Below are 13,644 nucleotides of genomic sequence, written 5' to 3' on the forward strand. Positions count from 1 at the left end.
CAACAAAGAAATGCCCAGAACTTGATGGCTTCACTAGTAAACTCTAAAAAAATGCTTAAAGAAGAATTAATGCTAATCCTTCTCAAACTAGTCTAAAAAAAACTGAAGGAGAGGAAACACTTTCAAATTCATTTTATGAGGACAGTATTACCTGGATACTGAATCCAGACAAGGACACAACAAGGAAATTATAGGCCAGTATCCCTGATGAAATAGATGCAATAATCCTCAACAAAATACCAGCATACTCAATTCAACATCACATTAAAAGGATCATTCACCATGTCAGGTAGGATTTATTCCTAAGATACAAGGATGGTTCAATATCCACAAATCAATAAATGTGATGTACTAAATTAACAGAAGGAATGATAAATATCACATAATCATCTCAATAGATGGAGAATAAGCATTAAAAAAATTCAACATCCATTCATGATAAAAACTCTCAACCGAGAAAGTACAGAAGGAATGTACCTCAGTATAATTAAGGCCATATACAAGCCCACAGTTATATCATACTCAATGGTAAAAAGCTAAAAGCATTTCCTCTAAAATCAGAAAGAAGATAAAGATGACCATTCTCACCACATCTATTCAATATAGTACTGGAAGTCCTAGCCAGATCAATGAGGCAAGGAAAAGAAATAATAGGCACCCAAATCAGAAAGCAGCAAAATTTTCTTTTTGCAGATAACATGGCCTTACATATAAGAAACCCTAAAGATTTCACCAAAAAATTATTACAACCAGGGTGCTGGGGTGGCTCAGTCAGTTAAGGGTCTGACTTCAGCTCACGTCATGATCTCACAGTTCATGGGTTCCAGCGAGTCCCGTGTGGGGCTCTGTGCTAAAAGCTCAGAGCCTGGAGCCTGCTTCAGATCCTGGGTCTCCCTCTCTCCCTGCCCCTCCCCCTCTAGTGCTCTGTCTCTCTCTCTCAAAAATAAATAAAAAAACATTTAAAAAACTTTTAAAAATTATTACAACTAACAAACTAATTCAATAAAATTTCAGGATATAAAATCAGTATACAAAAATTATGTTTCTCTGTACCAACAACAAACTATCCCCTCAAAATTAAGAAAATAAAGCCATTTATAATAGCATTTTAAAAAATAAAATACTTAGGAATAAATTTAACATTGTATATATAAACCACATCTTCTTTATCCATTTATCAGTTGATGGACATTTAGGCTCTTTCCATAATTTGGCTATTGTTGAAAGAGGATCTTGAGAAACTTAACAGAAGACCATGGGGGAGGGAAAGGGGAAAAAAAGTTACAGAGAGGGAGGGAGGCAAACCATAAGAGGCTCTTAAGTACAGAGAACAAATTGAGGGTTGATGTGGGGCGGGGGAGAGGGGAAAGTGGGTGATGGACATTGAGGAGGGCACTTGCTGGGATGAGCACTGGGTGTTGTATGGAAGCCAACTGGACAATAAATTATATTTTTTAAAAAAAAATGAATAAATTTAACAAAGGATGTGAAAGATTTGTATACTGAAAATTATAAGACATTGATGAAAGGAACTGAGAAGACACAAATAAATGGAAAGGTATCCCATGTTCACAGACTTGAAAAACATTATTAAAAGCCTATACCACTCAAAGCAATCTACAGATTCAATGCTATGCCTATCAAAATTCCAATGCCTTTTTCCACAGAAATTAAAAAAAGAAAAATCTAAATCATATGGAACCACAAAAGATCTAGAATGGCCAAAGCAATCTTGAGCAAGAATAAAGCTGACGGCATAACACTTTTGCTTTCAAAATAGAACATAAAGCTATAACAATTGAAACATTAAGATACTTGCAGAAAACAGTCATACAGACCTCTAGAATAGTATAAAGAGCCCAGGAATAAATACGTACATTTACATCGAACTGATGTTCAAAAAAGGTGCCAAGAATTCACAATGGGGAAAGGATAGGCCCTATTTTAATAGTGGTGCTGAGAAAACTGGTATCCACATGCAGAAGAATGAAACTGGACCCTATCTCATACTGCACACAAAAATCAACTCAAACTGTATTAAAGACTTAAACACAAGACCTAATACTGTAGAACTAGCAGAAGAAAGCAGAGGGGAAAAGCTTCTTAACATTGGTCTTGACAATAATTTCTTGAATACGACCTCAAAAGTACACACAACAAAAGCAAAAATAGACAAATGAGATTGCATCAAATTAAAATGCTCCACAGCAAAGGAAACAACAGAATAAAGAGACACCCTACAGAACAGGAAAAAATATTTGCAAACCATACATCTGATAAAGGATTAATATCCAAAATATATGTGAGAAATTCAAACAATTCAATAGCAAGAAACAATCTGATTTTAAAATGGGCAATGGAACTGGCCAGATATTTCTCCAAAGAAGACATACAAATGGGCAAGTTTTATGGAAAAAAATGCTCAACACCAATAATCATTAGGGAAATACAAATTAAAACCACAATATCAGGTGGGAGGATGACCTTAACGGATTATGGGCATTAAGGAGGGCACTTGTTGGGATGAGCACCAGGTGTTATATGTAGGTGATGAATCACTAAATTCTACTCCTGAAACCAATATTACACTATACGTTAACTAACTTGAATTTAAATTTTAAACACACACACACACACACACACACACACACACACAAACACACACACACACAATCACCTCATACCTGTTAGAATGGCTATTTTCAAAAAAACAATGGATAACAAGTGTTGGCCAGGATGTGGAGAAACAGGAACCCTTGTACACTATTGGTAAGAATATTAATTGATACAGCTATTACACAAAAAGGTCTGGAGGTTCCTCAAAAAATTTAAAAATAGAACTACCATATGACCCAGGAATGCCACTTTTAGGTATATATCCAAAGGAAATGAAAGCAGTATCTTAAAGAGATATCTGAAATCCCATGTTCATTGCAGCATTACTCACAAATAGCTAAAATATAGAATCAACCTAAGTGTCTACTGACACATGAACAGATAAAGAAAATGTGGTGTGTGTGTGTGTGTGTGTGTGTGTGTGTGTGTATATACACACTATATCATTCTGCCCTAAAAAAATAATGAAATCCTGTCATTTACAAGAACATGGATGGACCTAGAGGACATTATACTACGTGAAATAAAACCAGGTACAGAAAGACAAATATTGCATGATTTCACTTATGCACAGAATCTAAAAAAGTCAAACTTGTAGAAGCAGACAGTAAAATAGTGGTTGCCAAGGAAAAGTGGGTAAGGGAAATAAAGAGATATTTGTTAAAGGGTACAAACTTTCAGTTATGCAGAATGAATAAATTCTGGAGATCTAATGTACAGCATGGTGACTACAGTTAATAACACTGTACTGAGGGGCACCTGAGTGGCTCAGTCGATTAAGCATCCAACTCTTGATATACGCTCAGGTCATGACCTTGCATTCGTGTGACTGAGCCCCACATTGGGCTCCATGCTGAGTGTGGAGCCTGCTTGACACTCATTCTCTCTCTCTCTCTCTCTCTCTCTCTCTCTCTCTCTCTCTCTCAAAATAAACAAACATTTTTTTTAAAACTCTGTATTGGGGCACCTGGGTGGTTCAAGTGAACCCCCACATAGAACTCTCTGCTGTCAGCACAGGGCCTGCTTCAGATCTCTGTCTTCCTCTTTCTTGGCCCCTCCTCAGCTTGCTCACTCTTTCCCTCTCAAAAATAAATAAATATTTTTTAAAAAACCCACTGTACTGTATACCTGAAATTTGTTAACAGAGTACATCTTAAATGTTCTCACCACACACACAAAATGGTAATTATGTGAGGTGATGGGTACTTTCCATATTTCAATTAGCTTGATTGAGGTCATCATTTAACATGTCTATGTATAGCAGAATATTACATTGTGTACTTTAGACATGTACATTTTTGTCAATTATACCTCAATAAAGCTCAAAAATAACAATGACAATATCTATTTCCAATATTAACATTTTGTTAACAAAAATTAATAGCTAACTATAATTGATACATTTTTATATACCAACTAAGAGCACACCAGAGCACAAATAGTTAAGTATATGATAGAGATATGTGTCATATTTACTTTTACAAAAGAAAGATTAAACTTTGATAGGTTGTTCTATGATGCAAACTTGGCTGAACACATGTATAGGTTTTCTTTGATTTGAAATAAATTAAAACAAATATATTTATCAATTTACCTTCCCTAGTAGAAAAACCCAAAACTGAAGAGGAAACTCAAGAAATAATTGAAAAGTTTTAAAAATCATTTTGGAAATGAGATAAAACTAAAACAAACAAAAAATACCCAGGAAAATGAACATTCATAAGTCATGCCTTAAGGAAAAAAGAAAGTTATGATAAAGGATAATTTTATAAATCAAAAAGAAATTACCTGTAAACTAAACATGCAACTACCTTATGACCCAGCAATTTTACTCTTAGGCATTTGTCTCAGAGAAATGAAATCTTAAATTCACACAATAACCTGTACATGGATGTTCATAGTAGCTTCAATTGTTAAGAGCCCCAAACTGCAAAGAAGTCCTTTGACAAGAAAATGGTTAAACAAACTGTGGTATATACATACCATAGAACACTACACAGCAATCAAAAGGAACAAACCAATAATTTCGATGAATCTCCTGCTGAATGAAAAAAAAGCCAATTTTCCAAAAGTTACATACTATATAATCCTACACCTATATAATATTTTTGAAGTCACAAAATTTTAGAAATGGAAGACAGATCAGTGGTTGCCCATGGAGGGTTTGGAAGCAGAAAGGCAGGAGGTGGCTGAAGTTATAAAAAAGCAACAGAAGGTGTTCTTGTGTTGGAACTATTTGATATCTTAACTGTAGCAGTGGATACGTGAACCTAGATAGGTGATAAAGTTGTATAGAACTTATACACACACATATAAAGGTGAGAGTGCATTAATGTTAGTATCCTGGTTGTGATATTACACAATAGTTTTATAAAATTTTAAACTTTGAGAGAAACAAGACAAAGTGTACAAGGGATCTTTCTGTATTATTTCATTACAAGTGCATATGACTCTACACTTATCTCAGTTTTTAAAAAGAAAGAAAAAGGAATGAACTAAATACAATGTGATGTCCTGTAATTTGATCCTGGAATAGAAAAAAGGACATTAATGTTGAAACTAATGAAATTAAAAGAAAGTATGGAGGTTAGTTATGAATCATCACTGGTTTCTTAGTTTTGACAAATTCACTTTGTCAGGAGTATAGTTGACTCTAAACTGTCTACATATTTTCTATAGTAAACCTAAAATTATTCCTAATAATTTTTTTATTTAAGTTTGTTTATTATTTATTTAGTGGTGGGAGGCACATGTGTGAGTAGGGGAGGGGCATACAGAAAGGGAAACAGAGACTTCCAAGGAGGCTCCACACTGTCAGTGCAGAGCCCGACTTGGGGCTCGATCTCATGACCCCAAGATCATGACCTAAGCTGAAACCAAGAGCCAGACGCTTAACCAACTGAGCCACCCAGGCATCCCAATAAAAATTTTTTTATTCTTAAAAAAATTTTTAAAGGTAATCAATACAAAGGGAACCAGAAGAAAGTGATAAAGATTGATGATAAGCATGTGAACAATCAAATTCCCTGCAGAAGAAAACCAAAGTTTCTGTAACCAAAGTTACAGAAAAGACACAAAAAGCTAAAACTGAAGAGCATTTAACTGAAATTTTAAATTTTGAACTTTGAAGCTACATATTGAAAGAGTCTACCATGTAGCAGGGGTTATCAACCCATAATGACCAAGAAGACATTCTAGTAAAACTAATGGACTTAAAAATAATCTTTAAGATTTAGGTCAAAAGATCATGTGACTTGTCTAATGATAATAATAATAATAATAATAATAATAATAATAATAATATCAGACTTTTTATAATGTTTTTGCCAGGAAAAATATCCTACAGTTCCACATTTGAGATATTCAGGGAAAGAAAATGTGAGCCAAGGATTTTATTTTCAGCAAAAATGACCTTCATTTTTGATATAAAAAGCACAGAATGTTAAAAGCATGCAAGAAAATTCATGAAAAATTTTCCCACGAACATTTCCTAAGGCACCTACTAAAAAGAAAGCTTGAGATGACCAAAATGATTAAACATCATCATAAAGACTGGTGGTAAGCACTAAATATATAGTTATTTGTAGAACTAACACTGGTATGGAGAGAACATAATATTAAATAATTACATGCTCTAACAATATATAGGGCTACCATGAAGAAAACCTGGGAAGAATGTGAATCATATATGCAAAAAAAAAAAAAAAACCCTTTAGAACTATTTTCAATAACCAACATTAGTGGTGACTGTATTAGTATTATTATTCCTTGACAAGTACCACATGTACCATGTGGAATTAAAGTGCAATAACTGAGCAATTAACAGGCATAGTAATTCTATCATATTTTCAATGTGAAAAAAGGTAATACAGGTGTAAAACAGAAGAAATTAAGAACCTCAAGATAAAAGCTGATCTTGGATTTGAGTTGAAAGCATCAGTATAAACTTACAAGGCATTTTACCTCAGTACATCTATTTTCCTAGCTCTGTCCACTGAAAAGACTTAAAAATAATGATAAACTGAGAGGCAATGAACATCTCTAGTGCTAGATTGGGGTCTTGCAATACTATTTTCCATTAAAAAATTTTTTAAGTAGGAGAGCTTCTTAGAGAAATGGCTAATTCCTGTTCTGAAATAGGAAATGTACACAATAAGCCTAAAACATCTTGTCATACAAATAGCAAGGAAGCAATCAAAGGCTAACTAGAGTCATGTCAAAAGGACCTGGGGGAAAAAAAAACCAATATGTGATCCAGTTTTATAATCCAGAAACAGGGATTTATTATGGTCTTTTAAAATTTCTGTCAGTATTTTTTTTTTATAATTTTAATAGTACAGGGTTTACACATACTTTGTTGAATTTATCCCTATGTATTTAAATTTTTTATTCTACTCTAATATTGTTTTACTATTATTTTCCAAATAGTTGCTCTACATACAAATATAATTTATGTTTCCATATTGACCTTGTATCATGTGACCTTGTTAAATGTACCCATTAGTTCTATGTGGTTTTTGATAGATTTTTCTTTGTAAATTTAGTATACACAATGATATATTCATTAATAAAAGTGAATTTCATTTTTTTCCTAAAAAAAAAAACAAAAACAAAAAACAAAAAAAAAAGGACCCAGGATCCAAATTGAGAAGGTTCTCACAGGCCAAAGTACAAGTGAGTTTCTAAGAAGAATATCAATTGCAATGGATTGAAACCCACCAAAAATACTTCAATCCACAAGTTCATATTAAACTCATCAGGTAAACTAAGTATCTTGAAAACTAACAAAGTCAAGGATTTATCTTGACTTTTCTATTTGAACTTTACCATTCAGAAACCAAATAGTAGATAAGGGGATCCATATCCATATAAAATATTTCAGCTAACAAATGAAAACAAAATGGTAGAACTGGAATATTTAGTCTACTATTTTGCAACTCCTTATGAATTCATGGATGTAGACATTGAACATCAATAGCTGATAACAACAAAAAGAACAAAACCAGATATAGGAACCTTCTGATGAAAGACTCTATCACCATCTATAGTCTTGACAAAGAGATCAAACCTCAGTCTGGTGAAGCCTCTGGATCCAGCTGCCAATTTGTAGGAAACGCAAAGGATACAGGAATATGCTGAACTGCCCCATGAAAGTGAAATTCTCAGAGTGTGGGAAACTCCACAGGTCAAAAAGTCTAAGTTCTTCAACAAAAATTATAAGGAAAGGACTTAAGAGACACTGAGTTAAAAAGGGGGGAAGGGAGGGAAAAGATTCACATTTGGGTGATAAAACCATAGAGAAACCACAAGGAAGTGATTACTGTGAAAGGAAGGAGAGAGCAAATGGAGGAGTTTCTCAGATGACTGACAAAGTTAGATTTCTTGACCTCACAGTTATGATAAGAATGTTTACCTCCTAATAATTCATCAAGCTATATGTCTTTTGGTGTGTGTGTTTTTTTCTTCTTGAGTTTTATTTTACAATAAAAAGGTCTTTTTAAAAATCCATTAACAGCTAGAGCCGTCTATAACAGAGTTACTCAACTTAACCCCTGGCTTGGTCACACACCATGACCTATAAATACCTCAATCACTGGCCACTTCCCATCATTTTCACTTCAGATTCTCAAACCAACCCTCAACCCACCTCTATCATAGTCCTTCTGTTCATACTCACACTTTCTGCTCTAACTAGCTTGGATTCTACTGCTTGCTTCTGCTACTACCTTTAGGGCTAAACAGAAAGTACTGAGATTTCAGACATTGTGGCAACATTCCCAACCATTTTAGAACCATAGGACCTTTAGAGAAATGTAAAACGTGTTATCATCTGTGGCCAAACGTATGCACACATGTATACCGAAGGTGGTATGCCCTAAACCAAATCTTTTGTATATTACCATTAGCCAAGAAGACTGTGAGGGATATGTAATTTCTATTGGGAGAGTTGTTGCTTTTTTTTTCCCCAAATATACAATTAAAATCCCAAATGTTTTCTCAAACTCTCCCCACCATTGGTATCCACCACTGCCATGCATGAGATTTTGATTCATCCTCCTGAGAAGGGTGTGTCTCCACCAGCAGCCTACTGAAAATTACTGCACATGAAGATACATACAAATGAACATAGGATCATGATAATATTATTGGAAATAATTATTGAGCAATATGTACTTTATACAAATTTCTCTATAATTCTCACAAAATCTGCAAGATCAGTATCATCATCATTGCCATTTTAAGATAAATAAAACTGACACTCAAGAGAAATGAATACATTTCAAAGTATCTCTACTAAAAAAGCATTACTGAATAAGATAAAAAGCTCTTCAAATGAAAAATAGGTTACTTTCCTCACATAACCATTTAAAAATATGTACATTTTAAGAAAGGAAAGGGGCGCCTGGGTGGCCAGTCGGTTAAGCGGCCAACTTCGGCTCAGGTCATGATCTCGTGGTCCGTGAGTTCGAGCCCCGCGTCAGGCTCTGTGCTGACAGCTCAGAGCCTGGAGCCTGTTTCAGATTCTGTGTCTCCCTCTCTCTGACCCTCCCCCGTTCATGCTCTGTCTCTCTCTGTCTCAAAAAAATAAACGTTAAAAAAAAAAATTAAAAAAAAAAAAAAAAGAAAGGAAAGATCAGTATAAAGGATGTACCATTTCAGGTCAAAGTAAAAGGAGTTTCTCATAGATTGATACAATAATCGGACAGGTCCATGAGAAAGGAAGTAGTGGAACAAGCACCAAATTGGGAGCCAGGAACTGAGCCTTCAGTTCTGGCTCCAACACAAAGAGGCTGTACTATGCTGGGTAAGTTACCTTACAGTTTCCTCATCTTCAAGTGAAGAAGACTGACAAATATTCTAACGCCCAGTACTATGACTCCATGATTCAAGAGTGATTTGTGTGGCTGTCATAAAAGGAAAATGTGGAAATGTAATTGGGAAGGGTATCTCAGGCACAGTTAAGTGCTTTATGTAGTTGAAAGGTTGAGAACTTGAGGGCAAAAGAGACAAAGTAGTCATGCTTAAGCCAAATGAAGAAAGATGGATCTACCCCTCTGTTTAGGCTCACTGTAGGACAGAAATGGACAAATGGGGGAAAATATTCATGTTCACTATAATAAATTCATGTAAGGAATATGTGTGACTGCTGGGACAAAAAATGCTCTTGCTATTGTTTTATAAAGCACCAGAACTATGAGTAGCAATTTGGGAAAAGAAAAAAAATCAGGGCTTCATGCCAAGGCCAGCCTTCAATAAAACAGGCAAATAAAACAATCTTTCAAGTCAATGCTAGCTACACCTTCCACAAACACTGCCACAGGATCTCAACACTCGTCTGTTGAGGTGGCACTAGAAATTTAATAAGTATTATTTTTGCAAAGTCTTCACTGCTTGCTATAAATAATTATTTTCAAAGTACCTACTTGGCATGGAGCATAATGCCAGGAGCCACAAAAACATAAAAAGAATATAAGTAATGTCCCTAACCACAGAAAACTTAGTACAAAATGCATGGGAAAATAAAAAAAAATAAATAATTGAAGATAGTGCATGTCTGGGTACACATCTGCTTTGGAATTTAAATCACATTTTCCCACAGAAAATGGTGAGATCTCCAAGTCACTCCTCAAATTTATTTAAAGTGTACTTGGTTGAGCCTGGGCAGTTTTCCTTAATTCCTTAATTCTCAAAGTGATTTTCAATTGGTTTGAGGAACTGAGAGGAAATGGTGCTATACAGCTGGAAAAAACATATCCAATATTATGATATAACTTTACAATTACAAAATGAAAAGCTAATTTTCATGACACAAAAAAATGTTTTCATTAACAAATTTAGAAGTAAATGGTAGATATAATTTATATAAGCAGTACTATGCACTAAGTATTATTTCAATAGCTTTACATATAAAAACATATATCCTCATTACTTTACTTTTTTATTATTAAAACAACCCCAACAAGGAGGTACTATCAATATCCCCAGTTTTAAGGTTTGTAAACTACAGCATAAGAGAGATTATATATTTTAACTAATCACAGAGCACCATAAAGCTTCTTGGCTGATGGAGATATACAAAAAAGAATCTATTTTGTGAGTAACCTCATCACCCAACATTCATCACTGGGGCTGAAATTAGGGCTGGGGCCATGAGAGCACTCATATACTTATATATTCACTACAGCAGTGTTTGTGATGCCTAATAAATACAATCCAATGTCCATCAATAGGGAACACACTAAGTACATTTTGACATTTCTACAAGGACATGCTGTATAGCCTTTTAAAAGAATGAGGTACTTTAATACTTATGGATAGAAAAAAATATAGTATCAAGAGGCAAAAGAAAGGTATAGAATAGTATGTGTATCATGACTCCACTTGTGGGAAAGAAATAGGAGGGGGATACATGTTAGGTAAGTGCTTGAGTCTGATCAGAAAGTTTCTTAAGAAGAAGCAAATTATTTACAATGCTTACTTCTGGGAAGTAGGGAATGAGAAAAAGCCCAGTAGATAGGGGAGAAAGAGATTTTTGTTTTTATATTATACCCTTTTGTATTGAATTTCAACTTACCTAACGTACATATTGCTGATTTTTACATGGCTGAATTAAAAATATAGTATTAGAGAGCCTAACCTCCTTTTATATAGTGGTTCCTAACAACAGACTGGTATGTGACGATCAGTGGTGAGATGTGTTCCAAATAATTTATTCCTAACAGTATTTAACCAAGAGAAGTTTATGAATGATTTATTATTTTTATAAACGGATAAAATCGACATCCTTTTAATTAATCCATTAATGCAAAAGGGAAAAAGATAGGGGGCCTTTAAGACTCAAGCAGAGGGAAAAAGGATCGCCTAAAGAGGATTTCTAGGAGGTCCCATTCCAGAAGAATGGAGGACCTCAAAAAAAAAAAAAAAAAGTTTTCTCCATCCAGTCTGTAGATCCTTAGAAATGTAAACAGCCTTCTTGCAAAATAAACAAACTTTATAATGGTCCCCAAATTGGGTTAGGAGTGTCCTGGAGAGTAGGCAAGATTTTTTTTTCATCCTTTTAAATACGTTTTTGTATATGTTTACTGTGCTATGCATATGGTATCCATAATTAAATATAACATATTTGGAATATGATTGTTCAAAAACGTTCTACTGATAGGGTGTGTAAAAATGTTTAGGAACTACTGATGTGGTCAAACGAAGTTAATGCAGTGAAGAGGAAAGCATTTAAGTAAAAGTACATGGTCAAGGGATGAAAAGTAAAAGTTGTGAAACTGTCAGTGTATAATGGTTGCAACTTTTTAGTTCTCTTCAACTTCTTCCTATATCTATTCCATGACCAAATCCTGCCATTTCCAGGTTAATGTTTACTGGGTTTGACCATTCATAGTCATTCTGACCATGCAAATTTTAATTACTTCGTGTTTCTGGAAAGGCCTCTAAGCCTGTCTGTAAGGAGCTCTCCACTGCCATCTTGCAAAAAGAACCGTAAGGTTCTTTAAGAGTTCAGAAAGCTTCCAACTATCGCCAAAAGTGAAAGTACTTATCCAGTGATTTTAAATATCTCTGTCCTACACTTAAACTGTCCTTTCCCCACAGACCAAATGGAACTCTTAAAATAAGTCGGACAAATATATTCCTCATTTGTCAAGGAACTCACTCTCCTCTTCGCACTCCCACACACCACTCCCCTTAAGCAGATAAATATCCTCCACAGCACCAAATCTTCTTTTTCCTCCAGAACTTTCTTCAGGATTCTCTTTCTCTAACAGTATGTCTACCCCTGATTCCTGGGATTTTAGTGCTGAAGGCGTCGCAAAGATTATTCCTCTCTCCAAATCTCACCAGCAACTCATTAGCAGGATCTTTTTGCCAGGTCCCTTTTTGCATTTTATCTCCACCGTTTCTGTGATCTCCGCCCTCAAGAGCTTTCATTCCTTTGGGTCCCACTTCCCTTTCCGGAAACTAAGTTTAGAACCTGAGCGCAGGGCCCAGACAGGCTTTCTCCGACGTCAGCTACTGCGAACCCAGGGCGGCCTGAACAGGCCGCTCAGGGAACAAGGCCGAGAGGACAGGGCTGACCCGAGAGCCCTCTCCGTCGCTCCGGGAGAAGAAACGTCCTGGGGAGGGAGCAGACCGCGCATATGTGCCCCGAGGCCGCACAGTGAGACCCCCAAAGCCCTTCCAAAGGGCCAGCTGGCATGTGGGCAATTAGAACTAGGCCTGGTAGGTGAAGGGAGGCGTGTGTAGGGCTGGATCCAGGACGGAATAGGAAGAGGAGGGGCAGGGAGGGGACCCGAGTGTGGCCGCTTCGGCAGCCCCTGCGGAGGGGTGACCGTTAAAAGACTCAAAGAAGGGAGGAGTTGGGGAGTATCCCTCACTCACCTGGAAGAGGCTGCGGCCGGAGGCGCCAGCTGCCCCCCTCCCAAATTTAAGCCACGTCAGCTCGGGAATCCCGTACGCGACACCTACCACCGCCGCGCCCCGTCAAGGGACTCAACCACTCGCAGTTGGGACGGAAGATGGGATTAGGACAAGAACCAATCAGAGCTGTTGGCAGAGCGTTACCAGGGAGACCAGGCACGCCTTGTTTGTAACTAACCCATCAACAATGACGGAAACCAATCAACATTAGGAAATTCTCCTCTTCCTCAAAGAAAGAGCCAATGGTCTTTAACGAATGGAGGGGGGGCGGAGTCAGACGTGAGCAAGTGTTCCGGAAGAAGATCTGCGGAAAACCGGAAATGCCCGGAGGGTGGGCGTTTTGGGGAGGGTCAGGTGTTAACGCTGTGAAATGGGTGGACCACTTGGCCCGAGTTCTTCTGTGGTGTTGATGGTGACTGACCCACCCTATGGCTTGGGTTTTTGCGTAGTCCGGTACTGCGGATACCAGCTGTGACAGGATTGTTGAATGAGCTGTGAGAAGGGAGTGGGGATGTGGGTTTTACTCTTAGAATCATAAAATAGTAAGAGTCGGAAAGTAGGTCGTCTAATATGATCTTTTCATTTTATTGATGAAAAATGAGA

At 36.4% G+C, this 13,644-nt stretch overlaps 1 protein-coding gene across 7 annotated transcripts in view; it reads right to left on the reverse strand.

The window, feature by feature from the left end:
• GOLGB1 (golgin B1) overlaps positions 1–13,154 on the reverse strand; it is an 87,656-nt gene extending 74,502 nt beyond the window's left edge. For 6 of the 7 annotated variants that reach the window (XR_008297688.1, XR_008297687.1, XM_027060959.2 and 3 more), the window contains exon 1: positions 13,003–13,154. The gene's annotated coding sequence lies outside the window, so the exon portion shown is untranslated. Of the gene's footprint in view, positions 1–4,599; positions 4,655–13,002 lie in introns of those variants that run through there. The other variant, XM_027060957.2, reaches the window with a different exon arrangement.
• Positions 13,155–13,644: the final 490 nt, after the last annotated feature.

This window comes from Acinonyx jubatus, chromosome C2, assembly GCF_027475565.1.
Source record: "Acinonyx jubatus isolate Ajub_Pintada_27869175 chromosome C2, VMU_Ajub_asm_v1.0, whole genome shotgun sequence".
In the NCBI taxonomy this organism is placed as follows: Eukaryota; Metazoa; Chordata; class Mammalia; order Carnivora; family Felidae; genus Acinonyx; species Acinonyx jubatus.